The sequence below is a fragment of the Anticarsia gemmatalis genome, chromosome 17, assembly GCF_050436995.1.
Source record: "Anticarsia gemmatalis isolate Benzon Research Colony breed Stoneville strain chromosome 17, ilAntGemm2 primary, whole genome shotgun sequence".
Lineage (NCBI taxonomy): Eukaryota > Metazoa > Arthropoda > Insecta > Lepidoptera > Erebidae > Anticarsia > Anticarsia gemmatalis.
The window spans coordinates 6,780,997-6,794,573 of record NC_134761.1 but is presented as its reverse complement, the minus strand read 5'-3'; the positions used below and the strand labels follow the sequence as shown (position 1 = coordinate 6,794,573).

General features: G+C 34.2%; 1 protein-coding gene across 2 annotated transcripts in view; it reads right to left on the bottom strand.

The window, feature by feature from the left end:
- Window positions 1-8,202, bottom strand: part of LOC142980144 (G-protein coupled receptor dmsr-1-like) — a 45,177-nt gene extending 36,975 nt beyond the window's left edge. For both annotated transcript variants that reach the window (XM_076125462.1, XM_076125463.1), the window contains exon 1: window positions 7,989-8,202. The gene's annotated coding sequence lies outside the window, so the exon portion shown is untranslated. The remainder of the gene's footprint in view (window positions 1-7,988) is intronic.
- Between the last annotated feature and the right edge of the window lie 5,375 nt (window positions 8,203-13,577).

The window sequence follows — 13,577 nt, the reverse complement described above, 5'->3', positions numbered from 1 at the left end:
TGAAATTGTTCAACTCAGCGAATATTAGTGAATGAATTCAGTTGTTATTGCGCTGTAGATGCTATTTCTTGCACATTTATAATATTCAGGACTGTAGTCGTTATAGTAGAGAAATAAAATTTTATTTATGCACTAGCTGTTGCCCGCAGCTTTGTTCGCGTGGACTTGTTATATTATTTTAAGACTACATTTATTCTCGCCTTAATCTTTTAGGAATTTCTGAGATAATATGTGTCCCAAGTGTTGTTCTGCTATCTTTCAGTGAAAGTCCCATTAAAATTCGTTTAAGTAGTTCCAGAGATTATCGTACTTTTAAAGTGGAAAGATTTTCATTTGTTCCAAGATAAGTTTGGATTGATTTCGGATTGTCCAAGTTTTACTACACATAGATACATTGTCAGGATTTAGAAAACGTTTCCTAAACTATTACTATCCGTATTCCGTAATCATGGTGCCTTAATAATGCGTTTAATTAAATTCGGGTGAGTAGCCCACATGCAGCCTGCGGTATAACTTTAAACATGGCTAGATGTTTCGACACGAGTGCCTCCATGCGTCAAAACTTTGAATATGTTGAATACATTACACGTTTGAGCGAAAATACATCATAATTATGAGCTTATTGAAACTGACTTAGAGGTAAAATGTTACATATTATATTTCGTGGTATATTACTCTTAGACATCACTGTATAATACAACCGCATATACTTAAATTTTCCAACCTCCTCATTTCAACAAATTTCTCAGCAGCATTTGAATAAACGAAGTTTTGCTGACTAATTTCCATTAATATACTAATATTTGTTCCAGTTAAAGTTTGCCTACGATTAGCGCGATTACGTGATACGACATAAACTTCTTCATAAGGTAGAATTTAAATCGAGCTCACTAGCGAAAATTTATTCACATGCATAAATGTTGGCTCGTAAAATGTCTGCCAGCAAAATGCCAAGTTAACTAGTTGTAAAACACGAACTAACGTGTTTCCTATGAAAAAGCAGTGAGTTTGAAATGGTATAAATCTAGGAACAAAACACAGAACACTTAATTACCGCGACACTCGTAACTTAGTAAGCAGCTTTTTGCGAGAGCCGCATTGTCACGTATTTATTACAGTACAGCCAACAGCAAAAGTCACTGCAGAAACAGCTATCGAAAAAGCAGAAGTTGCTTAAATGACTTAAATGAGTTGGTGTCACTACGGTGTAGGCGATCTGTCGTCTTTAAATGGCTGTCTATTTTGGCTTCCATGAGGATAAAGAGTACCTCGGCCCGTTTGAATGGTCAAACTATATTTTTCCCACTATTCATTTGTCTGTAATTAATTGTTGAATAAATTAAGTTGTATGTTTAAAGAGCTTGTTATTTTGCTAAAGATTGTGACTAGTAGTAGTGTGTAGTAAAACAGTTCTATGTGATTGGTATTTTATTTTATGTGCTTCCACTTCTGGTTTTCCTAAAAACATTTTTTTTTTTTGGTGACTGTACAAAGATATAGAAATAAGGTACTCAGAATTCTATATAAGAATTTCAAAAGGTTTCTTGTCGTAATTTGGAACTTTATACTTCGGTTTCCAGTGTCTATTCAATTTGCTTTTGTTAGGGCACAATCTGTACGGTACCTAGAAGCCTATTTTAACAACTAGGTATTGAGAAATTGATTCCCAAAATACATTTCCACAACGAAAATAACACAACAATTATACGAACGTTTGTATTTCGATTCTTTTTTGTTTTTAAAAGCAGAAAACTAACCATTGTACTTTTAAAAGCATGTGAAACTTCTACCCAGTTTAACCAGCCAGTATTGTTTAATAGAGCAAGTATCTATCCATAGTTATTGTGATATATTGTCGGTCATCTCTATACCTCTGCCAACATCCGCCGCGTCAATCATCATTATGACTGTGACATAGACAGTGGTTTTAGTCCATTGAAATGTTACATGAATTTTACATTTGTTAGAGGACGCAATTTTATTTTTGGAACATGTAGGGGGGGTCAATAGAAGCTTAACTTGAAGTTTGTGGAGTTGCCACTCTTGTCCCCCGGCCGCCATCTTGGAAAAGGGGGTGGAACCACTTTATTCGCTATATCTCAGAAACTATGCGTCTTGCAATAAAACTGTAAAAGCATAATTTGTAGCAAATTATTTTTCCTACAAATATGTTTCATAACTTTTTGCCCTAAATTAACAATTAAAGAAGTTATAAGCAAAGAAGTGCAATTTTTTTTATAACAATTTTCTTTATTAGTCTATAACTTCTTTTAACGACAGCCGCGCGGATCGATCTCTGAGGTTAAGCCACGCTTGCCGAGGTTCTTCTGTGGATGGGTGACCATCTTACACATATCGAGTTCCTCTATGTTTCGGAAGGCACTTTAAATTGTGGGTCCTGGCTGTCATTTTCGAAGATCTTTGACAGTCGTTAACAGTAGTCAGAAGCTTGAAAGTCTGACAACCAGTCTTAACGAAGGGTATCGTTTTATATCCTAGGTAACTGGGTTGTGGAGGTCAGATAGGCAGTCGCTCCATGTAAAACCCAGGTATTCAGCTGCATCTGGTGAGACTGGAAGCCGACTCCAACATAGTTTGGAAAAAAGGCTAAGCTGCTATGTATAAATACAAAAAATTACCTCAGACCAATCTTGTAGAGTATTTTTCGAGGAAAATTTATCCCTATGATATTTTTCAACTTCATTAATTAGAAACTCAGTAATAGCGCTACGAAGTAGACCGGTCACGGAAAGAAAATTTTTGTAAAAAAAAATAACACATTTTTGCTTATAACTTCTTTAATTCTTAATTTAGGGCAAAAAGTTTTGAAACAAATTTGTAGGAAAAATAACTTGCTACAAATTATGCTTTCACAGTTATATTGCAAGACGCATAGTTTCTGAGATATAGCGAATAAAGTGGTTCCACCCCCTTTTCCAAGATGGCGGCCGGGGGACAAGAGTGGCAACCCCACAAACTTCAAGTTAAGCTTCTATTGACCCCCCCTACATGTTCCAAAAATAAAATTGCGTCCTCTAATAAATGCAATATTCGGCCCTCAAATTGTAACATTTCAATGGACTATTTCAATTCCCTATTAAATCGTTATTGATATACATAGACGAATCTAAATAGAAATGGCTACGGGAATCAGTGGCCTTGATATTGTTTCTACGGAGTACCCTTGATTTGATGGTCTATTTTTACAAAAAAAAACTACAAGGTTTTTCGTCAACTATTTTCATATCTCTGTGACATTGCTGCCGTTCTCATGATTAACGATGAACGCGCGGATTATATTGTTTTTGTCATTTTACTTGTACAGTTTCCGTTGCGATGTGGACCTTTATCTTTCCGAAGCTAGAGCAAAAATGTGTTTGTTCTTGACGCTTTCCGCGAAGGACCTTCACCAGACACGTAGAGGTTAGAAGTCTATAAAAGAGCCGGTATCTTGCAAGCGGAAATTGAAACGAAATAATTTCTTTTTGTGTTTCGTTTAATGACACCATTGGAGTCGGAATATGCCTAAAAACTGACTCGAGAGTCCATAAAAATTGCTATTATATCAGCTAAGGCCATAAGATATAATATTCATCATGAATAATCTTTTCAGACGCAGGTAATATAAATCAGAAGATAAACATTGAAATCCGAGATAAAATTATTTACCTGAAGATTAATTTTTGAAAGACTAAACAGAAAACGGTTATCTATCTGTCTGGGAAATGATTTGTAAAGAATTTCTTTGAGAAGGAAAGTTGGAAACAATTTATTATGAGTTATAAACCGCCGATGACAGATTAATGAATTGTTAACTATGGCATTGTATCTCAATATAGAAAACCTTGGATTTTATCGATCGGTTTCATTATCTCCAGAAGAGTATTAGTTAACTAAGGATTACTTAGAACCGACACTAGGCGGGACTCTCATTCATTTTCGAGAATATTCTGCACTTGTCTGTAATAAGCAAAGTGGGGTCCTAAAGTAATAGCTTGGTTTCTAAGCTGAATACAAAAACATATGCAGAATACACATAAGATATATGTTATACATGCAGTCTGCATTTACATATAAGATTTTAACCTAGTTAACCAGCGTTTCTGTGATAATCGAATAAATATTTTATCTGTCTTTCTTTTGAAATATAAAGTAAGCAATTTATTCGTTTTCAGTTGGTTATAAAGGAGAATCTGCAAGCCCGAGGGGTCCGCAAATAGTTCTTAATAATTCAAGTTTGGATTCCATTAACTCGCCTCTTCTCGACTATTGGTTTCATTTGCGAAAAGGATTTTAATGGGTTGAATAATAATATCCACTTTTGAACCAACATCAGACATTGCAATAATCCGTATGTAAATATAAAATTCCCTTCAACGCAGTTACTTCTCTTATTTACTCGGAATAAATGAATTTGAATTTGATCGCTCCTTCATTTCCTTTTCGTATAATATTGTTCGAGTTGAAGTAACAGACCGCAAACTTAGCGGTAAGTAATCAGTATGTAGTAAACTTACAATCTATTTATCTTTTACTACATTCAGATTTTTCATTGCCAGACTATTCGAGGAAAGAATTAGACGTTTTTGACAAGTTTTGTCTGGAAACACTAACAAAATATTTAAATGAAAACTCAGTTTATGACTAAAGAAATTAAACATTTATGTAAGATACAGTTTTTTTTCCTTTTCTTACAAAAATCATATGCAAAAATGAATGAACAGATTCTGATTCAGACTGATCTTTTGTAATACAATATTAATGTAAGAGAATATTCCCAATTGTAATTAGAACTTGATCAAAATTAACCAAGCAACATAAGCTTCTTTACTTACATAGATGACGCAGTAATACTCTGTAATATCATATCATTGTGTAATTAATATTGCGAAATCCCTTTTGATCTCCTCGCGATCAACACTATGTTATAATTTATAAATATTTACATCAAAACCGTTTTATAATGAATTCACAGAATTTATAAACACGATATTGCTGCTTATGACTTTTTAATTACCAGTACTTTAAGTTTAAAAAATGGCGATAATAAAAATTACTGATCAAATAAAATTATAAAAGATTGTTTATTTGACAAAGTAAAAACTTGAAAACCGCCAAATTCCTTCTTAAAACTGTAGGATAATTAAAATAATAAGGACGACTTTACAACTGTAAAATATGTTTTACCAGGATCGCGAGACTTATATTTTCCTGCTTCATATACCAATACGATACATATAAAAAAAAAAATACGGATCAAAAATGTTTGTATATATATATTCGCTTAGCCTTTGTTCCAAACTATGTTGGAGTCGGCTTCCAGTCTCACCGGATGCAGCTGGATACCAGTGTTTTACATGGAGCGACTGCCTATCGGACCTCCACAACCCAGTTACTTGGGTATTAACACGATACCCTTCGGTAAGACTGGTTGTCAGACTTTCAAGCTTCTGACTACTGTTAACGACTGTCAAAGATCTTCGAAAATGACAGCCGGGACCCACAATTTAACGTGCCTTCCGAAACACGGAGGAACTCGATATGTCTGAGATGGTCACCCATCCACGGAACAACCTCGGCAAGCGTAGCTTAACCTCAGAGATCGATCCGTGCGGCTGTTGTAAACTAAGCCACGAGCTCCTCTCAGGATCAAAAATGTTTGTAACGTCGGTTAATGCTAAAGATTTTCGTCATATTGTGCAAGTGCGGTGTTAAAACAAAGTGTCGTTTATAATTACTGCGCTGTTTCAGTCACGGCCTAATGATTTGCTAATCAAAATGTTAAGCGTTGGTCTATATTTATTAAAAGTTAAGTTTACTGATAACCGCTTAGCTGTGTTGTGTTTCTCTATCGGTATTATATTATTTTATTGAAAGCTAAAGTAATCAGTCAAACAATTTCTAGGATGAAGTTGGTTTCTAAATATATGGTTTGATGGATAATTTGCATATGATCAGGAAGAAATATATTTTCGTTTACTTTGAGAGTTGAGCTTAACCTCGCGAGCGAATCTATATTCCTAACCGTTCTCCGTTATAATCTTAGTCTGTAGCTAACATAAATAAGCTTAGCTTTGTTTGTTCTTAGAAAACCTGTCTCTATTATTAATGTCAATGATAGGACACAGATAACCTCCAAAAAACATTTTCGGATAGGTTATTTACCTGTTATTGGTTAGCTAAGAATAAAATGACGTCACCGGCTCAACAACAATGAAAGTTCGTGACGACCACATTAGCCCTTTAGTGCGAAAACTAACATGAATACAGGTCTCCAAAACTTTCCTCTCACTGTTAGTATGATATATAGTTGCGGTAATTAACACCTGAGGACGTAGCTAAGAATAGCACCAACCTGTATATTCCCATGTGTACCGTAAAGTACGGGGAATGTACAGGGTGTTTAATTGCGAGAGTATTGTATTATGTGGTGATAATTTGCACTTTCCTGCTAAGTTGCAAACCCAAGTAGATTAAGAAGCTAGCTGGCTAGAATAGTTAGAAACGCCTAATGATTCAATTAACAAAAACGTATGATTTAAAAGATTTCATTTGTTTAGTTCTGTTTAACAGTTATAAACAAGTCGGAAACTATGACATTAAGCCAAAAGGGACAAACAACATTAACGGCGAAATGCGTCTCATTATACACCCCCACCTACCCCTGCAGAGGGTAAACAAGAAGTAAATCATAAAATATAATAATATACAAAAAGGTGGGCGATACTGTTGTTATGACTTGCAGAAGAGAGACGGGATCCAGTAATTATCGTCTCATTGCTACAAATACGTATTCTGGTCACGTCACGCCAAATAAGTACCTTTTTTGTTCATTAAGACTTATTTTTTCCTATTATACCCAATCTGCAAATGTTGAATCATATTTTAACGGATAAAGGATCTATATCTAGTCGTTTTATAAATAAATCCCTTGTATTTACCTGTTATACATTCAGTCTATTAAAATGAATTTATTTTTCCATCGCTTTGACGATTATTTATTACAAGTCTATTGAGTATCCAGGAAATTAATAAAAATAATCTGGAAATTGAATTTCCTTATTTTCAATAAAGTGGAAATTGCCCATTTTCTTCTTTGGTTACAAATTACATTCATTTCGAAACAAAACGCCAATAAATATTGAGTTTTTATAAAATTTTGTTAATCATAAAGTTCATAAAAATCTCTCCAAGCACAAAGAGGAATTATAAGATACTATGGTTAAGTAACTTAATCTTCTTCTTCCGTAGAAAAAACATAGGAAAGTACTGTTCATAGCCACCTAAATATGTTTTATATACTTTAATCTTTCAAAAAAACGATCTATATTTTTACTTACAAGTTTTACTTTTAAAAACAAAACGCATAAACCGCTACAAAACTATAAACATTCGCGAATAATCCAGCCATTTTCAATTTCCCTAACATCTCTTTTAAACACTCTCAGTCTTTCTACAGAAAAATACAGGTATTAACGTAATACACGAACGTACAGTGAAATACTTTAAACTGTTTATTACTCTCTATGCAAGCAGATAACGGATGAGATAAGATTTACGATTTGGCAAATAATCTGATTTTATTTTTACTTTGATCATTAATTCAGTTGTATGGGTAATAGATGAGACATAATGTTTCCATAGAACGTTACATCTGCCACAAAAGACATGTTTACGAACACTTATGAGTAACATATCGACTCAAATAATAGACAATTTGTATTTAAAATTAAACTACATCGTAATGGCAATAAATTGTTCCAAAAATATTGTATTATTGTTGATGTCAAATAAAAAACGCATGTTTTAATATTATTTTGTATCCTAAATTTGCTTTTAAATTAGTTAAAACATTTATAAATTAACCGAACAACTTCGTAAACAAAGTACAGAGAGCTACAAAGATGTTTACTAATCACTGAATCCCAAAGATAATATAATTTAAATTCATAAACAAATATTAAAAACTTTCAAAGTAAAATACTTACAACTTAACATAACTGCATACACACTCAGAAAAAAGTTTTGAAACTTTCACAACAATTACTGAAATTCACTGAGCACTCAACTAAGTTTTTAACAACAGATGAATAAGTGAAATAATTAATATTGACAGCTGTGAAAGTAATCCCGATATTATAGACAGTTGGTCGCGCGAGAGCGACCCGCTAGCTTGCGAATGCGAACACGACTGTTCGTGTATACGCCTCGGGACGTTTAGGGCGCCGCTACACTTCGCTACTGATAGCGACCTGTCACAACACACGCGTCACAGGCACTCAGAGGGGCTATCACGTATCTCAGTTGACAACTCTTCGAAAGCCACTATGCTGTACATTGTTGTCTTTCCTTTAGATTATAGTGATTAACACGTTACTTCAAACTGCAGTGCAATAGTGACAACAATTTGACGTAGTTTTCATCTGAGATACGTGACACGCATACAGATATAATACAACCATCACTGTCATATTATTTGTTTTAGTGTCAAACTTATTTGTTGCATTAGCAATTTCCCCTGTTTAATTACAGGAACTGCCTAATTAATCATCCTGTTTATTGTAATTATGACTTTTATGCTGTCCGAAATTTGCCAGCAGTCGCGGAAATTATAGACGTTGACTAATTAAGATGAAAAAGAGAGTGCGCTCGTGGCCGAACATTTTTGTATCATTATAAATGGCTTAATAAGTCATTAAGGGGAAAATCAATAACAGGAAGAGCTAAGAGTTTCACTTTAAAAGCCTATGTAAATAAGTACCATAAGTTCAAAAGATTTTTCTTTTTTTGGCTAAGCTTAGCAAATAGTAAAAAGTATCATATACAACAGCGAACGGTCACGCTTTAAAAGAGGTCGGTGGTATTATAAAAGAAAAGCATTTTATTTCCTCATTGCCTGCCTACAGTTTTCAGGCCGATGCCGGCCGCTGGCCAAATTTCAGTTCTCGGTTTCAAGTACAAATACATTCGTGCCCTCGTTTAAACTTTTATTTGAAATCGATTTTCCCTTTTTATTTGTGAAACTGTAGACCGGACAACTGGACTATTTCTTTAATATGGAAATATAATATAGTTATCTTTCAGTAGGAAGGAAAACGGCTTTTATTAATTAATTATTGGAAGAAATGTAAAGTCTTCCTTTGTTTTATTATCCTGGTAGTTAAAAAGTAATAATATAATAAACAATAGGACTTCCCTTACTTATCCATCAGCTTACCTTACTTACCCAAAATATATCAAACAGAATATAGTTTATTGAATAAAACATGTTTGTGGATAAACGATAAGAACTCAATTACTCGCTCGTCTGCGGCGCGCCGAGCCAATACATCACGATGCATATGAAAATGTCACTCTCACCGCGTCGTCAATTTTTATTAAGCACCAGTTTTTTGGGTTGCCGTCAAAGCATATAAGTTAAACTAATGTCGGAATTGGGTCATGGACTTTTTATCTCTACATTTTTCTATCAAAATTATATTAAAATAGCTACTTACTTACAATAAAACTTAATGTAAATGACTTTTATCATGTCAACCGTTAGCTTATCATCACAAAAAAAAAACAAAGTAATCATTAAGAAGCTAACAGAAGACATTTCTCATTGCAATTCGTTTAAAAAATAATAAGACCTATTTAACAACTCGAACTCGAACCCTAGACCTCAGCACGGCGGTCGTATACACTACCGATCGTGCCGCAAAGGCCTGAATATCTACTAGACCCTATTCTGTCCAATTAGGAACAGAGCAGTCCTAATTAATACAACGCCAAAGTTTCCTTCCTAATGTCTGTTCCTGACTACAAGTACACTAATTACCTACACAATAATGTTCAGTATTATACTAGATGTTATATCTTTATACATATTAGGTCGCTGTCAAACATCGCACTAATTACCCGGTAATATTTAGCATACCTACTATTCATTATTACGTACCTATTGACACACCATATACGTATGAATAAATGATCTATCTATCTATCGTATGGTTAGTGGTCAACCTAATGTCAAAGTTGTTCAAGCCGCCCGAAAGGCCTTTGACGTGGCTTAACGACTGTTTTCTTTATTGACAACAACCGGGACCGACTTTTTACGTGCCCTCCGAAGCAGGGAGACGCTCAGTTCAAATACCACTATGCGGTCACCCATCTATGGAATGACCGCGCCAACAGTTGCTTAACCCATAGATCGTTCACCGACTGGTGAGCACAACTGGCTATGAGCGCCTCTAATAATAAATGAATAAATTATGTGATTGATAGTACAATGCCAAAATAGTAGTACATTATAATATTTTTGTAGTTACATTTCTTTAATGGAATAAAATTTTGAGGTTTATGTTTAAAGTTAGATACTAATAAAAGCTTTTGTCTTGAAAGGGTTTTTGTTTGCGACCACTTTACTAAGTAAGAAAAGAAATATTTTAAAACAAATCTATTTAAACCTATTGTACTTAGTATGGTAGGTACAGCGTTAAAAGCCTTTGCGTGAATTGTCAGTTAGTATTTTGGTATTGTTTATGTTATAAACCGGGGACAAGTTTCGCCGTGTCTATTTAACAAGGCTTCAAAACCAGAAAATATCTCACTCTTAGATAAAACAAACATTCGGCAATGCTGATAGTAACAACATATTAGCACCTGAAAATATAAGGAAAACCATTAACGAAAACAGAATCTGTATCTATACAGTCAAATATAATCATAACAACGTGTGGACCAAAATGTTGTTTTGTTAGTCCCCGGACAAAATTGATCGCAAATTAACATAATCTCTAACACCGAAAACCACTTTCAATTAGTTTAAAATGGAGGCACCCATAAAGTCAAGAGCTTCTGCAAACTACTTTGGGTAATTCCTTCATGTCATAAACTATAACGTATATTAGGACATTAAACAGGTCATTCGAGGTTGTAAAACTCTTCAGGGGAACGACTAACTCCCATTGTAATATTGGACATAAAAAATATCGTTTATTATAGCCTGTGGAGAAAATAAAATTCGGAATTGTTATGCTTGTAAACTCTGCTTAAAAGTAGAGTCTTTGAATGACATCTTGCACTAATGCCCGTGTAATATCGATATTAATATTATTAATGAGACATCATTACCGTCCGTCTGCTTAAAAGAAAGGAATAGAATAGTTAGCTAAGAATTGAACTCAATCTTTTTCCTTCAAAGAACTAATTATTGCAGTATTTAACAGCCATTGGTCACGTGAAAACCTGCAGCCAAACCAATTACAGATTAAAGCTAAGCTCACCCACACAATAAAACCATTAAAACCTGTGTCATATCTCGTTTTATCGCAAGGATTTTCGGTTGCTAACCAAACAAAATATCTTTTGTTTTTACCACTGTAAAATCTAAAAACCAGGCCGTCGGTGAAATACACACGCAAAGTTGTTTTACGAAAGGCCTTTTTACGCCTGCCCGTAAATGTCAGCGGCCATGCATTGGCAATATCTTACCCTTTCCTATATAGCCAATATTTTATACACCGTACCACATCCTATTCGGGGACTTTTATATATTACGCACAAACTACTAGCGGAATATCCGTTATCAATTCATGAATGGCTTTGACCACTAATTAAATGGTGACTTGTTTACCTGTTTCCTCCAATAAAGTAAGTCTTTGAGTTTCCTTTATATAAGGAAATAATTGTTGGAAACATCTTTACGTAAACAAATATATTTTTTATTTTCACTAGAGACTAAAGTGGGGCTGCGTTAATAGTTTTCGCTCAAATCATATTTAGCCTGGTGAAAATGTTGAGAAATCAGGACGAATGTGAGGACGCGTTTTCCGTAGGCTTAGTTGGGTTAACATAAAAGGAAATTCCAACACAAGGTCTATTATGGACTTAAAAAGAAAATACACAAATGAAAAGTACATGAAAAGGTCAAGCCTAATAGCAAATTGTCTTCTGAATATAATTAGTTTCTCAATAACAGTAAAGTTTTGAGGTCATTGACCCTGTCCTTTTCTAATTAGCGGTATTGAAAAGTTTCAATAGAAATAAAATTCTATCGACTGCCTAATACTTCCAATATCCGGTCTTATAAAACCCGGGTATTAGAAGTTTTATAAAAGTTTCAGTTGCGTTGACGAGGGACGGGTTACTGAACTTTATCCACTAAAAGGTGTGTTTATATAAGAAAAATATTATTGTAAGTACTTACTGCTTAAAGTTAAATGGTTTTGGAGCACCATAAGATAAAGTTTGTCACAATCATAGATAAGCAACATTTTATTCACAACAATAATATAATAGGAGGAAGATCCATGTTCCCTGATTGTTGGATACTTATCATGTATTTTAACAGACATACATCCCCATGTAGCAAATAATGCTTGGTCACACATTGAGAACGGGTCCATCGCAATTCACGAAGCATAAGTCCAGCCTCCTTTTACTGAATTATTTATAGAAAACCCAATAACCCATGAACGTAATGCTCCATTTGAAAAAAATGGCGCACTGATGACCAAGAGAGGAAAACGTCCTTAATTTTGTTATGAATACCATGATTTTAATTCAGACAAGAGGAAGTAATTTAGGTATTTAAAATGTCTACTTCACAAGCATGGATAGGGACGCTCTAGAGTCTAGAAAGACGTACACAGATCATATCGGTGATGTCTTGCAAAAAGAGTACTCGTAACCTGTATAACAAGATGTATGGTTGTGAAAGAAGCAAAGGAAGTAAGGATCGTACCAAGTGGCAATCCCTGGTTTCTGCTTACCTCTATGGGAAGGATGCGTGATTTTATGTATGTAAGTACGGATATTTGTTTTATATCAAAACAATGCGCTTTTCGTTTAATCTCGTTCGTATTCCTTGCCATACAATATATGTACTTCATGGTTTTTATAGTTTTTGTTCGTATAACGTTAAACAGTGGTTACTTTAATTAAACGCGGTGAACTTTTAGTGGAGCCAGTTAGTTAATAACGAGCAACCAAGTTTACTAGCTCGTAAGAACGAAACTTAGATATACTCGTTTCATTTTGATGTTTATACTAAACTCAATTAATGTTTGTATCCTTAACTCCTTACGTCATACATAAACCATGCACTTTTAGTACTTTATTCTCTACAGTAATTGTACTAATACCGTCGCGATTAGTCAATTTTTCATTTTCATTTTTGCGTTTCAAAAATTGCCACAATGATTTTTACAACACACCTCCTATTTAAAAAGTAACATTTATCTCATGCTAACTGCAACATGCATTCGACATGACAATATGAATAGTTCTTGAACGCATTGTTGTAAGTACAATCAATCTATTCACTATTTAAATAAGCAAACCGACTACAAAGGTAAGTGGGTAGTAGGAAAACATTCCACTACAACTAATCATTGTAAAGTATAATTCCTGAAGTCAATGAACAATACATAATCCTAGAGGCAATGTTATGTCAGTATTCATTCACATCAGATGGTTCAACCGAACGTCCTGTTATTGTTCACGTTCGTAGGCATGTCTAGTCTACAAGTACATAAGTTACATCACAGTGCGTATGTTTGTTTCCTCGTATGACTAGTAAGAGAGATATTGTA